Below are 25176 nucleotides of genomic sequence, written 5' to 3' on the forward strand. Positions count from 1 at the left end.
CCCATAGCCCAAGATGTATCCACAGATTATTAAGTTCTGAGTCCCAAACAAAGCAGCAGAGAGTGTGGTCAGAGGTTTGTGGGTGATAACTGAGACACTGCTGTTACCAAGTGGTCAAGGCAAAATGTCAGTGGCCCCACGTGTCCTGTAACTGGCTCCCAAGGGAGCAGAGAAATGGGCTGCTGGAATGTCAGTTCCTGATTACTGCAGTGCCTAATCACAAGGCAGTTTGGCACAGCTCAGCTGTGTCATTGCAAAATCACTTGCTCCACGTGCCTTGTGGTCTCATGCCACCAACGTCTCAAGTTACTGATTTTCAATGTCGTTTTAGGTGGCCATCAAGAAAATACAGCTTCAAGGACTGAGGAAGAAGGAACTAAAAGTCAACGAACTCATGGTCATGAAGGTGAATAGAAATCCCAACCTGGTCAACTGTTTAGACAGGTGAGTTGTGCTTTTGTCCCATGAATGTTTGTTTGCATGTTGCAAACATGCAAGGTAAAATCCCACTTTGGTCACTGGCAGAAAATAGAGCTGTAATTATTGGCTAATTATTATTGCTCTTTTCATCTCCAGTGGATGGGAAGAGATTGCATTTTGTCTGCATTAGTCTTCGCTGGCACATGGTATTTGAAAATTGTTCAAAAACCCGGATGAGTTGTGTCTTACTAAATCAATGATCTCTACATTCACAGCCACCACTTTGTTTTGGAGCTTGATTTTTTTCAAGTGTCTTCTAAACTAACAAGGATTTCCCTTGGATTGTTGCCACTGTTTTCCATTGCTATGCATGCCAGGAAGACTAGATACTTTTTTTCCAGAAACACCATGCATGACAGGTTTTTTTATCTGGGCTGTTACTAAACTGCACATTTTGCTTGCTGCCCATCTAAGACATCTCCTTTTTTGCAGCTGCGCCTTTCTCCTTGAGACTGCACAGATGGCAAACAATGCACAGCCAAGAGGGAATGTCTCTTCCTTTATTTTGTCTTTGTCTCAAAGGGACCTGAAAAGAAGAACCAACCTGTCTTTTCCAAACAGCAACTTAGCCATGTACATTCATCTCCATGCCCTTGTTTCCTTCTTTCAGCTACCTTGTGGGTGAGGAACTGTCCCTGGTTATGGAGTACATGGATGGAGGCACTCTGAGCAATGTCATCAGCCAGACCTACCTGTCGGAAGATGAGATGGCAGCCATCAGTCGGGAGGTCAGCAATCCCACCTGTGTTTCCAAGGGCTTCGGCAGGATTGTCTGGGAAACGGGCTCAGAGCTGCAGTGATTTCCTGTGCCGAGTTTTGTTTCTGTGTTGCTGGTATGCTATGGGCAAGTAAAAGCATCTCAAGGGAAAGGCCTGCCAGTGCCCCTGCACTCCCTGTACTCAGTGCCAGTACTCTTATCTCCTGCTGTTGTATTCTCGCTCTGTCTCTTGTATTTTTATTTGTATTTTCTGTTCTCTACCTTGCCTCTCTAAATGTTTGCCTGGAGTCTGTCTTCGCTGCATTCCTTGCCTGTAAAAGCAAAGTGCTGGTGGCAGGATTTGAAAAGACCAGCAAAGAAAAAAGACTCATTTCTCACAGTCCTCAGCTGAAAAGGATAGAACTGCAGCCAAAATGCTCTTTGCTTCCGCAAAGTGACTGGTGTGATACTTCCAAGCCTGTGCTGAGGCCAGCAAGAAAATCTTTTCCATGCAGCCTCCCACACAAAAGTGATCCACTAAACACCAAAGGGAGGGACTTTTCCTTTCCAAACCCCTCCTTTGTCCTCTGCATGGAAAAAGCAGGTCCACTGCAGCAGGAGTCGTCCTGGCTGGTTTGCAGGGGACAGCCTACAACAGCAGGTGCTGTTGCTCTTTCAAAAGCTGATGTGCCTTTCCTCAGAAAGGTCCTGCTCTGCAAGTGTTGGAGCAGCAAGCTCTTCCTCTCAGTGGCCATGACTGTTCTGCCATTACTCCCCATTCCCCCATTCGATTCTTTGTCTCCTTTCTTGTGTGATGAAATCACATCACTCATTTTTGCCCTCCTGTTTCTGTTTTCTCGCTCAGTGCCTGCAAGGACTGGATTTTCTTCATTCAAACCATGTCATCCACCAAGATGTGAAGAGCAGCAACATCCTTCTCAGAACGGACGGTTCTGTCAAGCTGGGTCAGTATATTCTTGGTCAGGTGCAGCTTTCCAGGGATGTGGGTGTGGGGCTGCTTGGCGTGACTGCCAGCTCCCGAAAAATGGTGCTGGTGGCAGTGCAGGGACCCCTGCTGCGAGCTGAGGGCACAGTTGGAACGTGCACAGAGGTATAAGGAACCACAAGCAGTCAAGAGTGGCCTTGCTCTGTGTGTGTCCCTTCTAGACAGAGGGATCTACAATCTAAAGCTTCAGGGGAATGAAGTCCACTGCTGTAAGCAGCATTAAGAAACCTGGGTTTTTTTGGAAGTGCCCAATTCCATACTCCCTTGGCTAAAGCCCCAAGGAAATCGAGCGTGGACAGTTCTCCAGGAGATTCAACAGCACATTCTTAGCCTGAGAGTGAGGAATTCTTTTGCTTGGTTTCCTAATTGGAGCTGGCTTTCATGGTTTGTTGTTTTCTCCACAGCTGACTTTGGCCTCTTTGCTCAGCTCAGCCCTGAGCAGGGCAGATGGAGCTCCGTGGCCGGCACTGCTGGGTGGCTGGCGCCTGAAGTGGTGACAGGTCAACCATGTGGCCCCAAAGTGGACATATGGTCTCTGGGAATTGTGGGCATCGAAATGGTGGAACAAGAAGTTCCTTCCTGGAATGCAACTCCTGTCTTGGTAAGGTGTAAATACTCACTGATCCCACTGTCTTTCTCACCTGTCCCGTGTTCTGTGTGCCATTGGACAAAATCCCATTGCCATCTGCTGGCACCACTTCCACCAAGGTCCCCTTCTAAAAATGCCCCTGCAACACACCAGCATCTGCTGTAGCTTTGGTTGTATCAGAAAGGGAAGTGGCGGTTCAGATACCTAACCAGTTCAGAAACCTGCCATTTTGGCCTCCAGCCATGCCTGGCATTTCTCACTTGTTTTTTGAACAATGTTGGAACTCTGTTTCTGAAGGACAAGAATTTTTCAGTGGACAGGGTAGACATGTGATAAATATCCTGAGAAATAGAGGTTAGACCTTCCCAGTTTCAATTTTTTAGAAAACATAGGAAAAAAGGAAAAAGAAAAGTAAACAAAAAAGGAAAAGAGAAAAAAACCTACTACCAAAGAAATGCCCAAGCAGTTCTGCTTGCTTTTTCATTTTTTAAATGCAGCTCTTCTCTTCCATTCTGTAGCATCTTTTCCAAATCCTGTGGTTGTTGAAACTTTCAGGCTTTCAAGTCATCTGTACATTGTTCAGTCACATGTGTGGGTGGCCTGGATAAGTTTTGGATGTGTTTTTCTCCGACTGCAGTTAGAATTGTTTGCCAAACCCTTGGCTGTTTCTTGGTACTTTAACAAGTTGATGAGCTTGCAGGGAGGTGCCTGGGCTGGGATCCAGCGTGGACAGTTGACACCAGTACTGTGTTTCTTTACCTCAGGAGCAGGGCCATCCCTGGCCTGCACTGTTATAATGACAGGGAGGGCTCCAGCTCCCCACCATGGCCAGTGGCTGAGCTCAGCTGAGAGTCAGGATAAAACCCTCGTGTGGGTTTTATGGGAAAAGGACAGAAAGCCGCATAAATTATTTGTACACAAGGGGAGTGCATTGCCATTTCTGGCTTTGAAATTCTCCTTTGGGTTGAAGAGGATAATAGCAAAGTCTCTTTGGTCACCATCTATTTCAGTGCCATGAGCACAGAGTTATCATGACAGTGGTGGGCATTTTTATGGAGACGCCAAGGCCTCTTGCCATTGTTATTTTTGTCTATTTGAGATGGATTCTGCAAGTTGAGGTTTGAATAGTTCCAAGTCGGTGTCTTATGTTTCTAAATACCATCTTGCAAAAGCAGAATGAGCTCTCTCCTTCTGACTTGTCAGCGTGTTAGAGCTTGGTTCCACATGAACCACACTGGATAATGATCAGCCAATGTCTTGCCAATCTACACTGTAATTCCTTGGCCTGAGGAGTATCAGAAAGACCTGCTGAGCTCCATGGACACTGTCAGCTGCATGGAAGTGAGCATCCTTGGCCTTGCTGAAGAAACTGGAGCTCAGCTTAGGTTAGATGCTCTTGAGCAGGAGAAAGGCTGGAATCGTCAGGTGTTTCCAGAGGCCTGCGTGCCCAGAGGGACTGAGTTCTGGGGAGCAGCTGGATGTTTCTGCACATCATGGAAGGGGATTGCCAGACAGCTCAAGCCTCACCACAGGCAAACACTCCCCAGCTCTTCTCAGGCAACATTTGCTTTGGGTTTCAAGTTGTTCCCACTTGTCTGTCTGTGAAGATGCCCCTAAAACCACAAGGCAAGCCTCTCAGAACTGGTGTTACATTTCCAGAAATGAAGAAAAGAAGCCCAAACACATGAAAGTTGCTAAGGCACTGGTTTTTAGAGAGGAACTTAACCCCCTGTGCAGTTTCTTCTCACTGGGAAACGTGCCTGAAACCTGGGCATGAGGGTGTAAAAGCCACAGAGTCTCTTCTGCTTCTTGTGCAGTGCTGCTGAAACACTCAGTGACCGTGTTTCTCTCCCAGCCCAAGCCACATTCTGCACGTCACCAAGCCAGAGCCTGGTGATGTGGAGAGCCTGCCAAAACCTCCCATTTGTTTCCTGGCACTTTCTGGGATGGGCCTACCATTCATGCATTGACTTGAGTAGCCAAATGAGTAGAGGGTGATCATAGGGATGGAACCTCTCCTTCTGATTTGACCATGAAAGGTTTTTCTTTTCCATGTAAGGAAAGCAGAAATTTTCAGACTGCTGAGAAACAGAGCTGCAGCTGGCTCCTGTGTGTCCAAGCAGGCGTTTTCATCCCAGTACATTTGTGCATGGATCATAATGTGTCTGTGTTGAAGATGAGATTCCAAAGATTTGTTTCCTTACCTGAGGAATACCTGGTGGATTTCCTTTCTTTCCCTCCAATTCCCATTCTTTTCAAGAACAAAGCAAAAAGCTTGATTAGGTTTGTTTTGTGGCAGCGGTGCTTAAGGGACCAACAAGCACTGCAGAAATACTTTCCATGTGCTAACCCTTGGATACAGTAGAGTTAGTATAGCAAAGTCCTTCTTCGAAAAAGCCTCTCAAGCTGGTATGAATCCTCAGGGAAGGAAATGTGCTTGTGCTGATGTAGTTCCCACTAATTAGGTCAGTCAATGTAATCAGCTGCCAAGGCAAGATCTGTGAGATGTTGGAGAGGCTGTGGCTGCATCAGGGTTTGGGTTTTTCGGTTGGTAAAGGAAAGTCATCTCTGGGTCTCTGCCAGGGCAGAAACTGCCACTACAGAGTGGAGCTTAATCAGTGGGATCTGGGAGAGCAGTGACAGATGGGAAAGAAGCAGGTGGAGCCTGGTGTCTCCTTTTTCCCCAGCCCCAACTCCTGATAGCCACAGGAGGAAGACAAAAGCTGAAGCAGCCCAACCTATTTTCATCCTGCCTGCGTGACTTCCTGAGCTGCTGCCTGCAGAGAGACGAGGCGCGGCGCTGGTCTGCCAAGGAGCTCCTGCAGGTAAAATGTGAAGGGGCTGCAGGTGAAACAGGCTCTGAGGGATGGGCTCCTCCTCCACTCAAGCCCAAGGCAGCAGATGAGCCCCCTTCCTCCTCACCTCCACTCTTGGTGCTCTTCAAATGAAAACAGTGAGGAATCCTAGACTGGGCTGGGCTGGCAGGGCCCTGTAAATGTCCTCTGGTGCAAGTGTCCTGCAATGAGCAGGGACATCTTTAAAGACATCAAGTTTCTCAGAGCCCTTTCCCACTGGAGCCGGAATGGTTGCAGGGATGGGGCACCTACAAGCTCTTGGGGCAAGCTGTGCCAGGGTCACACCATGCTCCAAGTAAACAAGTTCTGATTAGATCCTATTTGTGTTAAAAAATATTCATCCACATCCTATTGTAACTGGCCCTGTTAAAAAAGATGTCCTCTACTTTCCTAAAAGCCACTCTGAAGTTTTGGAAAGTGGCAATAAAGTCTCCCTGGGGCCTGTTCTTCACAAAACTGAGCAACCCCACCTCTCTCTGAATTTCCTGAGTCAGAGAGGTCCTCTGGCTGTTTCTGTCACCTTCTTTTGTAATTTGGTGGGGTGTTCAGTTTTATCTAATGGCAAAAGAATTGAAGTAGAGCAATGCAGGGTACAGAGACATGAAATGGTGGTGGAGGAACCCAAGGAAGCCAGTCCCAGCTGAGCAGTCAGAGATTTGGCTGTGGGCAGGAGGGGCTGTGGGGGGCTCACTGTGAGCCTCTGAGGGGCCCTGGTTGGTGCCCCCCAGCCCACCCTCAGAGGTTTCTGCCATGCAAACAGGGACAGCTGGGAGGGACTTGTCCCAGCCCCATCTGCGGCCTGGCACGCTCAAGCAGACGGGAACTGTGCCAGGGTTACTGGCAGGTTGTGTGGCAGAGAGGGAACTGCAGGGCCCAGTGCCACTGGGCTGGCCCTGCTGGGAAGGAAGGTGCCATCCAGCACACGAGGGGCAGGGCATGGAAAGGCAGACACTGCTTTCTGTCCCTGTGGCAATCAGCACAGTGCCTGTCTTTCAAAGAGAGGGACCAATGAGAGGCTTTGGAGTTTCCTGAAAAGAAGAAACTCCAAGGACAGAAAGCACCATTTCTAGAGCACTGGCAGGGCTAAAATCTCAGCAAGATGAAGACACCTGTATAAATGGATGAGTGGGATTCTGGGCCAGGTTTGCCTGTGATGGAAAAGTCTGCACATAAAGATGGAGGTGTAGACAGTCCCATTGTTCTTCTTCCTGCATCCTTCTAGGAGCAGGAGGAATCCTGTGAAGCACTGAGTTTGGAAAGTCATTGTTCATTGTTTTTTGTTGATCTGTTTTTTTTCCCTTTGGGCAGCATCCATTTGTAAGATTTGCTGAGCCTGCGTCCAGCCTGGTGCCACTGATTGTTTCAGTGAAGAAGAGGAGGGAGACAAGAATGTGATAATCACATCAGGACCATTTATTCCTCAATCAGTTTAGAGTAGGATTGTAGGTTAGGATTAGGATTAGGATTAGGATTAGGATTAGATTAAGGATAAGGATAAGGATAAGGATAAGGATAAGGATAAGGATAAGGATAAGGATAAGGATAAGGATAAGGATAAGGATAAGGATAAGGATAAGGATAAGGATAAGGATTAGGGTTAAGGTAAGGGTTAGGGTTAGAGTAGGATTGTCTAATAGGACTGCAGAGTAGGATTGAGAATCAATAAAGTTTCTGAAACCACAACTCACCTTGAAGATTCCCTTCCTTCTCACTCTGCGAATAAACTCGAGAATTCCTTCTGAATTGTCTGTTGTTTCTTAAAGGTGGAAAGTGAAACAGTGTCTTTGGCATGGTGTGAAAGTGGGGAAGGATGTTCTTCATTCATCCTCTCCAGACCACACTGCCTTTGGAATATGGCCCACTGGTCTGTTTTCGGCCATCTTTGGTACTTCTATTTTAGGCAGAAAGGGCAATGGCATTTAAAGGCAAAAGCACAGGAAGAATGGGGCAGCCCAAACATCTTATACAGATGCAGGCCTTCAGCTGTGACTGGAGAGCATTTGGGCTGCCTAAATGCAATAATCTCTTTGGCTGGAGGAGAGCCTTGCTCAAGTGAGAAAGCAGAAAGATCAGAGAGGGTGCTTGGGGAGGTCTCCTGTGGTGCAGAGCTGTCAGCGCCTGTGAGGCGAGAGCGGGCCCGGCCTTGCCCAGGCTGGAGCCCCGGCAGAGGCAGGCTGGAAGGAGGCCCTTGGAGCTGTAAGAGGCAGCAGCCGAGACCTGGGTGCCTCTTGCTGGGAGCGGGCGAATCCTCCGCTCTCAGAGCCCAGGTGGCAGCTGGCTGCTGCCGAGGGGAAGCGCAGCCGTGCTGGGCATAGCCCGGCCTGGGGGCCATGGCCATCTGGAATGTGCCCAGGAGCAGAGAAAGGCTAAGGGCAGCCGCGGGCCGCTGGGCTGGGTGAGGATTCCTCCTCTTCTGCTGGCTGCCCTGCAACTCCTGGCAAAGGCCAGCAGTGTGTGCAGCACTCTGGGCACCGGGGCAGGGAGCCGGGCTGCTCGGCAGGCTGGAACACAGGGCAGCTCCTTCAGGCCCGGCACTTGTGCCAGGGGAAGCGAGGCCAGCGTGAGGCAGGGACAGCTTGGCAGGGCCCATCTGCAGGAGCCAGTGCCTCACGCAGCTCTGGGAGGAAGCGCCTGCAACCCTGCAGTTCTGCACTGAGCCAAAGCAAAGGTGAGAGATGCAGAGTGTTTGGCAGAAATATTCAGGCCCACCAGGCCAGCCTGCTTTGTGCTCTGTGGCACACAGCAAGCGCTGTGCAATGCAGCTCTGAGCTGCTGGGAGAGAGGCACATCAGGGATGTGCCTGAGGCATGTGCTTGAGGAGTAAACTGATTTGGAAGGGAGCAGAAGGGTTTCAGCAGGCTATTTGCATTTTCTTCATTAATTTCTGAAAGAAAGTCATAATGTGTTGCACACAGGTAGGGTTATTAGAAAAGAAAGGCCTTATAAAATCAGGCCTACCTATTGTTATGTTTGCCCGATTATCCCATCATAAAAAAACCCCCAAACAATATTAAAAGTAGTAGCAATTTTAATTGAATATTTAAAATATAAAAATCTAAAATTGGATAGAATAGAATTTGATTAAAATAAGGGATAATTTGTTTCTAATAATAGCGCATAAGCAACAGATAACTGCGGGGTACGGAGTGCAGGCCTCTGGGACCCTTGCCACATCACATACAAGCTTGCCAAGTGAATATTCATCCTTATATACCATGTGTCAATGCCGTCTCCTCCCATTTTCGATTCTTCACACTTCTACCTCTGCCCTCATCATCACCTTTACCATCCATATGCCACCACTTGGTTGGTGGTCACGCAAGTCTTTGGGGGTCATCTGATGAAGATTTTGTAGTCCTCCTCTGTGTCCTTTAATTAACCTTTGGGTTACACCAAGCCAATACAATGTAAGCCAAAACTAACATAATTACTACATCTGAGTATTTTGGAGAGTTTTGTCAAAGAGTGGCTTGAGGAGAGAGGACACAGCTGAATTAATTTGGTAAAGATGTCCTAACTAGGGCAGAGGCCTTTTTGCAGGCAGGTGTCTGTTGGGAATTTAGCTGACTAGACAATGGAAAAGTACAAGACCGTGGCTAATTCCAAATCTTGCACCTGCAAGATAACGTGTCCTTGGGCCTAGCTGAGTATGATAAAGAAATGGACAGTGAGACGTGAGAAGTAGAGAACGTAGGCCCAAAGGAATGAGGAAGAGCTGATGGTATAGTTTAACCAATAGATTGCTTGGCTTACAGAATATTCATAAGCTTATTATTTGCTGTATAAGTGTTTGATGCTTTCTTCAATAAACTGGACCTGTGATGAACAATCTGGTGTCCTGGCCTCCTTCCTTCAACAGAGTATCAAGGCAATAAATCCCTTATAATTAGCATTTTCCTGGGACACAACCAGAGTTCCTTCTTTGTTAATTTTTAGCAACCATTATCTCTTGCTTTCCTCCTGTTCCTGAACATCTGCGGGGGGGGGGGGGGGGCATGGTTCCCCTCCTCTCCCTTTTTCTTCAGCATTAATAATTTTACCTGTTTTAATATTTACAAATATTAATTACTGTATCAATATTGATTCTTGTTTCAATTGTTATCAGCACGAATCATACCTATTTACCACACTGTGGTAAATTCCCAGCTGGCCTGTTCCATCTTCTACGTGCAGCCAGCTAACTTCCCATGGGAACAGTCATGAGTGCAGTTAGCACAAGCTATTGTGCTAAGAAAACTGTTTGCATCTGTAATAAACAAGAAACCTGTCCCATGAGCATCCACGAAAGAAAAATGTAATCACCTGAGTAACAGTGAGTCTTAAAAAGAGAGAGTCTTAACATGTACACACTAATACACCTTCTAAGCAATAAATTGTGTGGCAAGGAAACTACCAGCCAGTTGAAGTTGAACACAAGTCTGTGAAAACAGTATAAAAATTAGTTATGTGAATAAAGAATTGGCTTTTCCTGCATGAAGAAACTGAGTCCCGGCTGCTTTATTGACACAGCAATGTGGCTTCACTCAGCAAGAGCACCTGCAGGGTGTATTGATGAAACACTGATGTTTGATTCTCAGAATAGGAAGGAGAGGCATTTAGTCTAACAAACAGGGCATAGTCTTTTGAATTCCTTTAGCTTTAACAGGAGTGCTGAACCATGTATTCCCCCACTGCAGTGCTTACTGTGTGCAAGTGGCTATCTTGGCCTTGAGAATAAGGAGAGTGGTCCTGCTAAGAAGGTAGCTGGAATGCATTCAAAAGGAAGAAAGTGTTTTAGGAGGCTCTTGACCACCAAAGGAGACTTTGAGGAATGGGAATATTTCCCAAATGACTGTGTCAGGAACTGGAGTCATGTCCCAGGCCCTGCCATATTTGATCCATGTTTGAGCAGGTTGACAAGACAATGAAGAAAAGTGTCTTGTTTAGCAGGTGGGACCATGACCCTTGAAAGAGAAACAATGGATTGGTCAATGGGTGAGCAGTCAAGCTTTGAAAGGAGAACAATGCACAATGCAGCCCTTGGTGGCAGGGAGTCATGCAGTCATCCTGAGCCATCATGGCCTCATCTCACACGCCAGGCATGTGTGAGCTGCTGCTCTAACTCCTGCTATAAAATTCCACTCCTAAGCAGGAGATACAAGGCCTAGTTCTGGGCTGAAGGGTTGAGAAGGACGAGATGCACAGCGTTTTGATCCAGGGGATGTCCTGGAAGTGCACTGCCTACCTGCTCCTGCTGCAAAGCACCACGCTCCAACTCCTTCTCCTGTTCAGTGGATTTTTGGGAATCCAGAGGTCAGTATGTATTATATGCTACTGCAACTAATAGAATGAATTTGCTTTGCAAGCCCAGTTTTGTCCTGGGTTATTTTGTGCATGGGTCACCTGAACCTGTGACAATGACCAGCAGGGAGCTACAGGACACTCCTACTCTGATGTCAATAAATTCTGAGAAGTGATTGAAATATGTCAAAAAATTGGAGGTAATGTTTAGCCAGTAAGTTTCAGCAAAGTATTGAATGTGTCTTAGTTCCATGGATACAAACTACTAGGTGAGATTGCTGGGTGTGCAGGGCTTAGGGAAGTGATTCCCTGCGCACCCAGCACTGAAATCAAGTAATGCCTCCTTTCTAACCCTGAGCTGGCAGCAGGGATCAGGCCTTGCTTGGTCATTTTCATTTTGACAACTTCTGTTAGCGGCTAAGAAAGGTCCAAATGAAACCTCCTTCAGCTGTTTTCCTCTGGTTGATCTTTTTAGGCACCAAAGCTCTGTTCCACGGGTGGCCTGGGTGTGTGCAGAGCAATGCAGCCCCCAGAAAGCCCTTGGTTTCCCCACGAGTTGCCAGTTTGACTGCTTCCAAAGGGGAAGAAAGGCAGAGATGTACATTCACAGGAGGTCATGTCCAATAAAGGTGCAAATATGTGGGGAGATTTGTTAGCAATTATTTCAGCTGTTATGCCAAGCCAGTGCCTTCTCTCCTGCTTCTGTGCATTATAGGTGAGTAATGTAATAGTTGGCTCTCACAATTAAGAGACAGATATTATGTGGAGAGATATTATGTTCAAATGTAAAGTGCTGTTATTGTAATATGTCCTCCCATAGTCCTCTTTCTTATCCCCCTTGTAATAGTCTCGGTAGTCAGGGCATTTGGGGAGGGCTGGCTTATGACCAGCAGGCGGGGTGTAACAACAATTGACCTCCAATCAAGATGCAAGAAAGTAATCTCCACCACTGGACGGCAGAGAAAGAATTGACTGACAAAACATTGGGAGGGGCTAAGGGTAAAAAAAGCAGGGTATCCCTTTTGTAGATGAGCATGTGGCTGCTAATCATGGAGACTTCCCAGTGCTGCAATCTTTCCTTTTACAGTCTTTTCTTAAGGTTTAATAAATCTTTAAAAACCTAAAGGTTGCCACCTTCTTGTAGTGACATCAGAAGGTTGCCTTGGTGCACGGAAGCCCTGAGTGTCAGAGCCCACTCCTATCTGCCTGACTGGGGTGTCCAGGGCACCTACACTGGAGCGCGGATACTTGCATGTATATACCTAGCTGCCCCTGTGGCTACAGACACCCCCGTTTTAGCTGAACGCCTTGACAGGAGCTTTACCAAACCAGTGGCATCCTAATGCTCTTTCTCTTTCAAAATCAGAAACTCAGTCACTAAGAAAGAGCAGGAAGACATACAAAAGCCAGGTAAGGATACACCCTAACCTAAGTAGAGAGGAAACATCTACTTACTTGTGAAATGTGTCATAAAATAGGCACCATAAGTAATGGCATAGGCAGCGAAAAGCAAAGGAGCAATTCACTCAATCATTTTAACACTGCCCTGCAAGTTTGCAGGCTGTGCTCACACAGTGGAAAAAGCAAGGCTCCTGTGAGTGTGCAACAGCCCACTGACAATTGCATCAATCAGAGGGAACAGAATTAGAATGATTGTGAAGTATGTGAATGAGGCTAGTTGGCCAATGATGATGAAGGGGTGTCCTACTGGCTGGCTGCCTACTCAGGTTAGGATGAGGACGTTGGCGACTAGGGTTCAGAACAGGATTTGTGATAGGGGGCGGAAGGGTATTGATTGTAGTTTTGATGTATGTAGTAGTGGGGTGAGGAATATGACGAGGATTGAGGCGGCTAGAGCTAGTAAGCCTCCTAGTTTGTTTGGGATGGATCGGAGGATGGCGTAAGCAAATAGGAAAGATCACTCGGGTTTGATGTGAGGAGGGGTGACAAGTGGGTTGGCTGGGGTGAAGTTTTCTGGGTCACCTAGGAGGTTGAGGGAGAATAGGGCTAGTGAGACGAGTAGGGAGAGCATTAGTACGAATCCTAGGATGTCTTTGATGGTGTAGTATGAGTGGAAGGGGATCTTGTCACAGTCTCTGGGAATGCCTAGCAGGTTGTTTGAGGCTGTTTCGTGGAGAAAGGTGAGATGGATGAGAGTAAGGCCTACGATGACAAAGGGAAGGAGGAAGCGGAGAGCGAAGAATTGGGTCAGTGTGGGGTTGTCGACAGAGAACCCTCCTCAGGCTCATTTGACTAGTGTTTGCCCGATGTAAGGGATGGCTGACAATAGGTTTGTGATTACAGTAGCTCCTCAGAATGATATTTGGCCTCATGGTAGGACGTATCCTACGAAGGCGGTTGCTATAAGGGTTAGGAGGAGGATGACTCCAATGTTTCAAGTTTCTTTGTTTAGGTATGAGCCGTAGTAGAGTCCTCAGCCGATGTGTGGGTAGATGCAGATGAAGAAGAAGGAGGCTCCGTTTGCGTGGAGGTTGCGGATGAGTCAGCCGAATTGTACGTCTTGGCATATGTGAGCGACAGAGGAGAAGGCTGGATTGGTATCTGCTGTGTAGGGCATAGCTAGCAGAAGACCTGTGACGATTTGAGTAATTAAGCAAACGCCTACTAGAGACCCAAAGTTTGATCATGTTGAGATGTTTGATGGCGCTGGGAGGTCGATTAGGGCTTGTTGATGATTTTGAGGATTTGGTGGTTTTTACGAAGGTTGAGGGCCATTGGTTATTTCTGTATGTGGCTACGAGGATATTGAGAATGGATAAGGTGAATGATCCTAAGTAAGCTTTGATTAGGCCTCAGTGGAGGGTGGTGGCAGTTTTGGTTGCTGTAAGTTGTAGGCTGGCTAGCCCCTCTGGACCTACTGTTTTGTATCAGGAGAGGTCAATTAGGTGGGATGCGATGTTCTGTCCTCCTTTGAGGAAGTTGGTTATACTTAGGCGGTGGGATAGGGGGTTAAAGTATCCTAGGGATGTTGAGAAGTTTGAGAAGGGGGCTTGTTTGGTCAGGATGAGAAAGCTTTAGCTTGGACAACAGGAGCAGGAGCCTCATGAGGGGCCTTCAGCATCTCCTCAGTGCATCCAAATATTTGAGCCACTTTTGGAAATGACTTTTCTCCCTTTTTTTTTCTTTTTTTCTTTTTTTTTTTTTTGTTTTTTTTTTTTTTTTTTTTTGTTTGTTTGCTTGGAGGAAGAGGCTGTTCATTTTCTTCTTCTCCCAGCTGAAGTTCTTTTCATCATTATTTTCTGCCCTTTTATAGCACTGGGACTGGGTCTGCTAGAATTTTAATTTCCAAGGTATCACTTCTGGAGAATGCAGTAGTTTTGCATGAGAACACATCATTCTGTGCAGGGACCTTGGTGCAGAAGGAACTGTTGTGGTTCCAGGCCAGCCAGTATGGCCTTACAGATCACTTTGAGCTTAGTAGTGCTCATGCCTTTTTGCAGCCCAGGGAATCAGTGTTTGGGAATTCAGCAGGAGGTCAATGCCCTTGCATTCCAGCTGCTCCTCAGAGGTCACAGGAGCTGGAAGGGGCTGGGCTGCATTTCTGATTCCAGCCAGTTTAGCTCTACCAGTGTGGTCAAGTCCAAGAAAAGAACTTGCCCGAGCACAGATGCACAAAGAGTGCCGTTCCCAGTGCAATGCTCTGGGTCTGATCCCTTTCTGTAAGGACCTACATGCTCCACATTCCCCAAGAGTGTGCTTTTTTGAAGCAACAGGAGAGCAATCTCAGGATTGTAGTTGAGCAGGGCACTGGCTACCAAGTTCTGATATCTGTAGCAACAGAGAGGACAGTAAAGAGAGATTTCAGTAACGAAATCTATCTATCTATCTATCTATCTATCTACCTATCTATCTATCTATCTATCTATCTATCTATCTATCTATCTATCTATCTATCTATCTATCTATCTATGTAACATTTACATAATTGAATCTTCCTGGCTCTGGTCCAAGGCAGTTGGAGGTGCAAAGGTCACCTAAAGCATCCCTTTCTGGAGAGGATTAGAGACATGTTCCCTCAACCAATTCTGAGCAGGCGGAGATGTTTTCCCCTCCAGATATGATGGTTTTTCCCTTCAGAGTTGTTTCCCTCCTCTGGCCTCTTGTGCCCTGAAGTCTCCAGTTAATTCTTTAAATTTCTGCCTGTCCGAGAGAGGTGCAACAATTCCATGTTTAGGTGGTGTTTGGTGACTCTGGTCACATTTGCATTACATGACACATGGTTTCCTTCGCTGGCATCCCCAGGGCTGTGTAAGTGCATTCATTCATGGGGCCTTAGGAGAGTCTTCTCTTTCCCCCAGCAGCAGCAGCAGCAGCAGCAGGGAGCGGTGGCAGGGTCAGGACGAGGAGGAGGTGGCTGCCCTGGCCCTTTGCTCCCGGGCCCCAGGCCAGGAGGGCTCTGGCTGCAGCAGGGCACTCTTCGGGCAGCCCCTGGCAGCCTCTGCACGGAGCACGGTGCGCTGCCCCGTCCTGCTTGTGCCACTTTTCTTCAGCAATACCCTAGCTTCTCTTCACAAGGAATAAACTCCAGCAATCTAAAAAGAGATCATTCAAGTACAGTTCTATCTGCCTTTGTATTGTATTTCAGGGCATGTATTTTTTTTTTGTCTAGAATTTCATTATTTTTATGAAAACATGCATTCATATCTGCACATTTTTGTAGTTTTTATTATTCATATACCAAAACACACCTTTTTAAATTCTTAATTTATTGCAGTTTGTAATTTTGAGGTAATATATTTTAAAATGTCACAAAACAACACCCTTTGGGTAGTTTTTCTCACTTTAAAAAAAAAAACCCATACGCCATTTTAGTCTCTGTCTCTCCAAGTTGGTTCATACCAGCCTATTTCAAATCAGGGCTACAATACTTTTATAGGATTGAGAGAGGTCCAATGAAATGCACACCAGTGATTCCTCTTGTGCAATGTCATGGCCCTGCCATAAAGCCTCATTTCACTTTTTTTTTTTTCTCTCGTTAGCTCAAATGCAAATGCACGTTTAGTTGCGAACTTACACAAGATGAGCAAAATCAAAATGATGTGAGAGGCCTTTGGGAGCTCCTTGCTGATCTTTCTGCTTCTTCAGCTGAGCAAGGCTCTGATCCAGGCAAAGAGATTGCACTTAGTGCTACACAACCATTTGCTGGAACTCTGCTGATTTCTAGGAACAGCTGGAGGCCTCTATCTCCCCAGGATGTTTTGGCTGAGCCAAGCTTTGCTGGGTTTTGGCTGCAAATACCATTGCCCTTTCTTTCTTATATCCACAAGTACCATGGCTGGGCAAAAACTGCCACGAGGGGCATCTTCCAAAGGCACTTTGGTCTGGAGTTTGTGAATGAACGAGAGCTTCCTCCACTTCCAAACCACATGAAAAAAATAATGAAAGAGAACTTCCAATCCTTAACGAACAACTGACAATTCAGAAGTGGATCTAGAGCATGGGAATGAAAAGGAAGGCAATCTTCCAATGGAGTTGTGCTTTCAGGAGTTTTTCTTCTGACTCCCACTCACAGCTGGCACTGGAAAAAGTCACATCTCTGCAAGCGGCAGTGTCTTCTGTCTGACATCAGTTGTTTTGCTGCAACAATCAGAACAGGCATCAGGCTGGAGAGAGGCTCAGCTGATGCTAGGAACAGGAGCTGCCCCAAGGAGAAAAAAGAAATGAACTTTTACCTCCCAAACCCATCTCCCCAGAGGCTCAAGCAGGATTTCTCTGGTTCCCAGAAATACAAAGAAATAGGGCGGAGAAGACCCTCTGCAGCTATGTGTTCATGCACAAGACTTTGCTGATGCCATTTGGGTTTGGCCATTTTTTCTTTTCTATCTTTTCTGTATTCCTTGCACATAAATTTAGAGCTCTGTAGGCTACTCGATTTGTGACTACTTTTCCCAGTCCTTTTCCATGGCCTTTGCCTAAGCAGAAAGACAAACTTCCAGAGCTCCAAGTGGCAAGGGGTAGAAGGCCCCAGTGTTATCCTGGTTCTTTCTGGGACAGACCCCTCCAGGGAGCTGGTGGACTCACCATCCCTGCAAGCCTTTAAAACACGACTGGATGTGGCACTCGGTCCCGTGCTTCAGTTGAGATGTTAGGGCATGGGTTGGACTCGATGATCTTGAGAGTGTCTGTCTTCCAAGCCAGTGATTCTGTGATTCTGTGCCTGAGGCAGCTTTTCCTGCAGCCCTGGAAAGGGCTGTGGGGGCCCTTGGCCAAGGACGGGGATCAGGGCTCATGACAAAGAAGCAAAGGGCTCAAGGCAAAGGCTGATAGGGCAGAACTGCCCCAGCGCAGCCCAGAGTGAGCCTCATGTCCTCCTCCTCACCCTGCACCCTCTGCGCTGCCATTTGCGGCGCTGGCGGCTCCTCTCGCTGTGGGGCTCCAGGGCATGCTTGGGCCGGGCCCCTCGTCTTCGGGAAGCGCTGGAGCCTCGGAGGCGAGCGGCTGCTGCTGTGGCCGGCAGGGGAGAGCTGCGGCTGCGGCCCTGGGCACGGTGAGCTGCCGCTATGGCCGGCTCCTGCCGCGGCTCCTGCCTCTGCTGCGGCCTCTGCTCCTGCCCTGTGCGCACAGACACGGCCGAGGGCTGCCCGGCAGCTCCCTGCCGCTGCTCAGCGGGCCCGGCCGGGCTGCTGCTCTCTGCGGCCTCTGCCCACCGCTGCCAGCCCCACCGCGCTCCCGCCTGCCTCTGCCGCAGCCAGGCCCACACGGGAGGCAGCACGTTTCGGCCGGCTCGGAAAAGCCCTGCCCGCAAACCGCCCGCCACAGCCTCGGCCTCAGGGCACAGGCTGCCGGCGTCCTTGCAGCTGAGAGCTGGCCCGGGCCGCCTGCCGGCCTCGGCCACAGCTCCCGCCTGTTTCTCCATGGCCGCGGCTGCTCGGCACAGTGGGCTGAGCACAGCCAACGCCAGCAGCAGCTCCTCACGGGCCCAGGCTCCAGGCGCTCCGAGCCCACCTGTGGTAAAGAGGTATGATTCATGCTGATAAAAATTGAAACAGTAATCAATATTGGTACAGTAACTAATATCTGGAAATAATAAAATAAGTCAAAAATAGTAATGCCAAAGAGGAGAGGGAGAGGAGGGGCTCCACCCCACCCCCCCCCCTTCCCAGCAGATGTTCATCAAGCACCACAGGAAAGAAGCTGAAGATACAATTGCTAAAAATGACCAAGAACCTGGTTCGGTCCCAAAAAATGCTAATTATAAGGGATTTATTGCCTTGATATGTAGATGCAGTGATACGTTAGTTTTGGCTTACATTATACTGGCTTGGTGCACATGTGTAACCCAAAGGTGAATTGAAGGACAACGAAGAAGACTACAGGGCCTTCATCAGTGATGACCAGCAAAGACTTGTGCGACCACCATACCGAGTGATGGCGCATGTGTGGTAAAGTGGTGAGGAGGGCAGAGACAGAAAAGTGACGAACCGAAAATAGGAGGAAATGGTATTCACATATGGCATATAAGGGGTGATTTTCACTTGGCAAGCTTGTACGTGAAGTGGCAAGGGTCATTGAACTCTGCCCTCCGTACCACGCAATATCTTTTGCTTATGCGCTATTATTGGAACCAAACTCTCCCATATTTATATATTTCCTAAACTATTCAATTAAAATTGCTGCTACCTTAAATATTGTTTGGTTTTTTTATGATGGGGTAATTGGGCAAAACATAACACACCCAACCCCGAATCCCAGCCCTGAGGGGCTTGGCGTTCCAATGCATCCCCTGGGGACAGCAGAGTTGGCCGCTGACCTCAGCCCATGGTGACACCACCAAGGGACCAATGGAAAATTCACCAAATCCTCATCAGAGACAAGAGAAAACTCCCATGGTGCCTGACAGCCTGAGGCAACTGCCAATTCCAGATCATTCCATCCATGCAGGAAAAGAGGCTTTTACATTAAAGCAAAAAAGAGTAAAGAGTTATAGAAAAGGAGGGCAGAACAAACAACAAAGTTATTTGGACTCATGCTTCTTGTGTCTGTTAAAAAGGCCAAGAAAATGCACTCCTTGCTCTTCTGACACAGCTCTCTCTGTTCATGATGTGGGACAGTGAGTCCTGATGAGGTGCAGGAGCTGATGCAAGGGACAGGGACGAGGATGCAGCAGGCACAGTGCCAAGCTGACAGAGGGATGATCTCTGGCAGTGGCACTGAAGGAGAAGAGTTTGCAGGCAGCACAGAAAATGTCTCTTTGTTTCACCTCTTCTTTCAGTGCTGCTAAGAATGTAGCCTGGAGCAAGCTGGGAACACCAGAGCCTGGAGCCCTTTCCAGGCAGGGCTGCATCAGACGGGGAATGAGGAGTCCCTGGGGTGGCAGTGAGCAACCTCGGGCTCTGCTCACTGCTGCTGGCATTTTCTATTGAACCATCTCCAAGGACTTCTGTTGTGCTCTGTATTTCTAAGGGTTTTCCCCCTTGTTTGTTTTTAGTTGTCTCCTGCACCTTTTCTTCTCCAAATTTTCCTACCCTGTCAGCAGCAGCCCCTGTCCAGAACTGGCTCTAAAATATCAGCAAAGCAGCTAGGAACAACAATGGGTGGAATCCTGTGGCTCAGGAATTCGTATGCCAGAGCCCTGCCTGTGCCTGTGCCTTATGTCAGGACCTCCTTCTCAGTGCAAAACTAGGGATTAGTGGAGTTTTTTTGCCAAAGAGCTCCTGAGAAGCAAATGTTGTGCTAGGTTTCTCAGGAGCGTATCTGTTAAGTTCATTGCTGGCAAACAGAAAGTAAGGCCAGGGTAGCAGAGCAGCTGGGAGCTGGTCACTCCCTGCAAAGGGCTGCTGTATGATGTGAGAACACATTCCAGGAGGGGCGAGCAGGGTCAATGTGCTCAAGGTGCTGCCAATGAGGTTTGGGTTCACTTAGAGAGTAGTCAGGAGCGGTGAGCACTGCAAGATCCAGCTGCAGTCCCCATCCATGTCCGTTTCAGTGCTGGCTTTAGGGTGTCTGCAGCCTGGATCCAGAGTGCCCTAGGGGGCTCCTGAGGCTGCCTTTGCACTCAGGGTGAGGATGCCCAGGAGCCCCTGAGGCCGGCAGTGGGGACCAGGGCTGGGGCTTGTGGCCTGGCAGGTGTGGCTCTGGCGGCTGTGACATGCCAGGGCATGGGTCACTGTCACTGCCCTCCGCAGCCCTGGCTAGCTCTGTGATGCTCCAGGGACAATGGCAAGAGCAGGGAACTGGCTAGGTTGGGGTTTTGCCTGAGCCAGAACCTCTAGGCCAAATGCCGAGCAGTAGAGACCCCTGGAGGGCCGAGTGAAGGAAGCAGAGGAGGCTCTTCTGCGGCGTAAAGTGCAGCAAATTCATCAGGAGAGGCGGGGCAAAGGTTCACAGGAGAGAATTCCCAAACAGAACAGATGTTGAAAGAACCTCCACCACCCCTGTGCATGCATTTTTAAAATCTTTCACAACAGGGGGTGGACACCATATAGTAACCAATAAGTGACACTTGGGGTGTGATTTTGAGGGCTACAACAAATCAGAACAAGGGGAAAAGAGAGCGTTGGGATAGGGATTGGATCTTGGGGTGAGGGACAGGAAACTTTCTGGAACAAAGGGTAGGGTTTGGGCTGAGGGATGGGGCAAAGGGGCCAGGTTGTCTTGACAGACAGGGAAAAATCTGGTGAGGAGGGAGGGGATTCCTTGAGGGACACTTGGGTAGGAGGGCACAACACAGGGGAGAAGCTAACTGTAATATCTCAGGGAACACTTGAACATACCACTATATAACAGAACATTTGACTCAATAAACTAATACACTGCAACACAGAAATTCAGGCTTTCAGCAGCTGAGAGGTGGCACTATTAGATCCCGCAGCAGCTGGTGAAAGCCATTTCTCTCCTTCAGGTTCCTGCTGTGTGGGAAGGTGCTGCGAGTTGTGGTGGCTGCACTCCCCCTTTGCTGGGAGGATGATCTGTACCAGGGCAGAGCAGAAGCTGCCATGGTGAGCAGAACATGCTCAGAGCATTGCAGTTCAGAGAATGGCACTGCCCCTGAAGGGCAAAAAGCTTGAAAGCATAGAATTCTGTGTAGAACCGTTGCACAAATTTTCTCTTCTAGAGCATGCCCATTTTTGTATTCTGTAGATGAATACTCTGGATTTTATAGAATACATGGTGTTTTTTTCTTAAGGGTTTTTGGGAGAACTCTCAAGTTTATTTCTGTTTGTATTTTACATCCAGCATGGATACAGGGTTTTTTATTATTATTATTTTTCTTTAGTAGATACTTAGGAAAAAAATACCTAAGCATTTTTTAATCCTTTGGGATATTGTGATTAATATTCTTAGAAAGAAAACCTTGTTGAACAAGTGTGAAAACACAGAGAGAGGGAAAACAGAACAGGGCGTGTAATAAGGACTGCAGAACTGAATAATTCCTCCAAGGCAGAATTAGCAAGATATATCACCAAGAATACCTGCCAAGATACTTCCTTAAATCAAGGGAAATGTGACCTGCAGCCATACGAAGTACAGCCAAAGCAAATGAAAACCTTTGGAAAAGAGAGAATTTTGCCAGTGACATCAGTCTGTCTGGATAACTGAGGGATGCCCATCAATATTGCACTACATTCCTCAATATTTGCAATGTTTTTCTCCCAATTTCTGTGAAATGAATAAGCTGCAGTTGTTTACCATTAGCTTAAGCCCTTAGGGGAATGACCAAGCACCATGTATGTTTTTCTGTAGCTGAGCAGGACTTGAGTTTCCCAAATCTTCTACAAAGCAGAAGGGAACCACACAGTTACTTGTGCTAATGTTAATGAAGGGTTTCATGAAAGCAGGTGAATGAGAGCATTGCGCTGTAAAACTTCCACATGCAAGAAAACAGGAGTCCACTTAGAATAAAACATATAAGGCTAGCAGAACATCAGAACAGGACAAAATGAAATTGCCAGACAGGAACTGATGCATCAGAAATTAGATGTATCATTTCTGATACATCTGCATGCATTTGCAAGCTAAAACAGAAAAAGAAGGGCAGAGATAATAAGGAACAAAGATTTTAAAATTGCGCTGTACAGAAGAGACACACGAACCACCAGTGTGAACACAGCTGGGAGATCCAGCTTGGAGATGGATTAGAGTGGAATCCATTCACTGAAGGTCTCTGGTGCACATGAGTGCAAAGACTGAGGAAAAAAGGAAAAAAGTTCAATTTCTGAATGCTATTTAGATTGCTGGAAGCATTGTCTAGAGATCTAAAAATCTAAAGCCTCAGAGAATCTGAACCTAAAACATCCCCAAATGGATTGATAAGGTATGATGTGCTCATCTCTGCTGTTTTCAGAGTCAATGAAATTGACAATGAGTGGCTGGAAATTAGGAATGCCCACCCAGATTTTATCTCCATTACTTTAAGAACACCTTAATAAGGCACTTCAGGAACTGAACACTGACCTTCTCACCCTGCTCTATTTTACATTTGAATACAGGCTGGTAGAAGCAGAAATCGGGCTTAAATTTCTCCCCAAATTACCTGTTGCACTTTCAGGTTAGGAGTAGATGTAAAATTCAGCTAATCACTCTCTCTATCCATGGATATTCCACTAGTGAACTGACCTACAGAGCATCCTTTTTCTCTTTTGTACCTTCCTAAATGGTGCCCAATGAACAGGACACTCGCATAAATCTCACAGAAAATCACCAAAATTGCTGAAATTAACACACAATTCCATGATAAAAGTTTCTGAGAAAAGGCTTGACAGGATCACTGAACAATCTGAAACTTGGAAGAGAAACACGCATTTCAGCACTGATCAAGGGGAAAGAAAAAGAAATGCTGTAGAAATTCCAAGTGGAAGGTAGGGAGAAAGACAGGAAGCAGAGAAAGAACAAGGCCCTGTCAGATGATCTGTGCAAGGTAACCTTGTGCCCCAGCACTGTTAGAGGACATTCCCTGTCATTGGTGCAAGCAGCTGGAGACATAAATGCTGATTGATTTGGGGGCCACAGTCTTGGTAAGTGCAGAGGTGGTTCAATGACTTGACATGAGGGAGTTCCCTCAGAGCAACTGGGATGCCAGAAAGAAGTGAACAGCTCACCACAGCCTGGCCCGCTCGGCTGCTTTTCCTTCTGACCCTCCTGGGGAGGCTCTGACATTTCCTCTTCCCTGATGGAAGCACAGCTGCTGCAAAGGGAAACGTCCCCACACTCACTCAGTGTTCCCTGTGCTTGCCTGATGTCCCATCTGCTGTCCCTGCCCAGGAGAGCTGCTCTGCTCGGGAGGAGGAGACCGAGCAAGAGCCTGGGAACATTGGCGGCTGCAATCCCTCCTGATCTAGCGCTGTTTATGGATGTGTAGCTAGATTTGGATAGTTACAAGTATAGGGATATTTATATACACAGACTGATATTTGTGTAGGGATAGTATGTGTGTATATTGTTATATTGATGCGTGTATATTCATCTGTTTACATACTTGTACAGCTCTGTAGCTGTGCATTTCTATTGCTGGGGATGTATAGAATATTCTATTGGTCCATTGATATTTGTGTACTTATAGACAGGTTTGTTATGTTTGTATTATATTGTCATGTTATATGTCATGAAATATGTAATGCATGTTTACATCTCTATATTGTTATGCCTATATATACATTTACTTCTATTTATTATGTATGGAGTTGTATAGTTCTAAAATTCTATTTATTTAGTTCTGAATCTGAGATTCTTTAAAGAGGGTTATTGATGTTTCTGTATTTGTATATGGGCTGTACAGTTGTAGTAATATGTAATAAATTTATTTGTTAAACTTCAATTCAGTAACTTCAATATTTGTGTACAGTGAGTTGTTGCAGAGGGTTGCAATGAAGTAATTTTTTTTTCACTGAAGTTGATATCTCTATATATTTACATAGCACAATTCTCAGAATAAATTAAGTTTTAATCATAAATTGATATTTCTGTGTTTCTATATTGGTAACACAGGTGTTTTAATTTAAAATAAATTTCATTTTTAAACGTAAGTTAATGTTTGTGTATTTGTACATTAGTAGTGCGGGTGTAACTATCTGCAATAAATGCAGTGTTTCAGCTGAAGTAAGTGTAGATTTATCCTACCCAAAGCCATGAGCAGGTGTAAATGCTGGAGGATTTTGGCCATGCCAATCTCCGGCCATGCCCAGCACCTGCCCCACCTGCACTCAGGCTGGGCAGGGGAAGCGCAGATTTGGGCTGGCAGCAGAGCCCCGCGTTGGCTCAGAACTCGCTGCAGAGGCAGCTGAGAAAACTCCGGGGCTCCACTGAGCACAGAATCCAAGCAGGAGCCACCCAGGGAGGACAAATCTCTCATCCCACAGGCAGCTCTTTAGGAAAGTGCTCCAAGTGTCCCCCTGAAGCTCATCCCAGAGACCAGAAGCCAGCAGGGATCCTGAGCCAGCCCTGCTGCCTTTGGCAGCACTTTGGCAAATGAGCTGCAGCAAGGGGGAGGCAGCAGCGACTGTGACTGCTGCAGGCTGGGGATGAAGGAAGGGCCATGGACCCAAGTGCTGAGATGCCCCAAAATCCAGAGGGAGGCTGGAGAGTTGGGAATCAACTTGGCATTTCAGTGCCAAGCTCTCACAGGCACTGAAATGATGGAATCCCTATGTGTCAAGTGACCTGGAGGAACTGACAGGGAGTTGCTGCTAGGATCAGCAGTAGCAGAAACTAAAATGTACAAACACTAGGAGATCATCTAATATCCCCCACAAGCAATGGCTTCAAAAATGATCTCATGCATTTATTATATTATATTACATTATATTATGTTATGTTAAGTTATTATTATATTAATCAAAATATATAATATATAATATGCATGAAATTTAATGCACATGTATTTTTGGACAATTTCATATTTTTATATATATTTTCATTAAAGATATATATTTGAAATAGTCTTTAAGCTTGGGAGAGTGAAGATTTACAACAGTGCAAAACCATCTGCCCACAGAGCAGTCAGCCCCCGGGGGCGTGCATGCACACCCACCCACTGTGCTTGCTCTTCTCAGCATCTCATGGCTGCTGTTTGCACACAATTGGGATCAATTTAACTCAACAGAGCCACGAGTGGGATGTCCAGCTTGTCATGAACACTCATGTGGCAATGAACAACACAGAGATCTCAAATCACATTATCACAGGTCATTTCATTCCTGCTGGGCACTGCGGAACTCTTAAAAGACACAGAAAAGGGTGGAAAACATTGGCATCATGCTACTGCTGGTGTCCTCCTGGAGAAAAAAATCTGTTGGGTTTCTTAAGGTGGTAG

General features: G+C 46.9%; 1 pseudogene; it reads right to left on the reverse strand.

The window, feature by feature from the left end:
• LOC134434770 (cytochrome b-like) overlaps window positions 1-13643 on the reverse strand; it is a 56807-nt pseudogene extending 43164 nt beyond the window's left edge.
• Between the last annotated feature and the right edge of the window lie 11533 nt (window positions 13644-25176).

Source organism: Melospiza melodia, unplaced genomic scaffold (assembly GCF_035770615.1).
Source record: "Melospiza melodia melodia isolate bMelMel2 unplaced genomic scaffold, bMelMel2.pri scaffold_47, whole genome shotgun sequence".
Lineage (NCBI taxonomy): Eukaryota > Metazoa > Chordata > Aves > Passeriformes > Passerellidae > Melospiza > Melospiza melodia.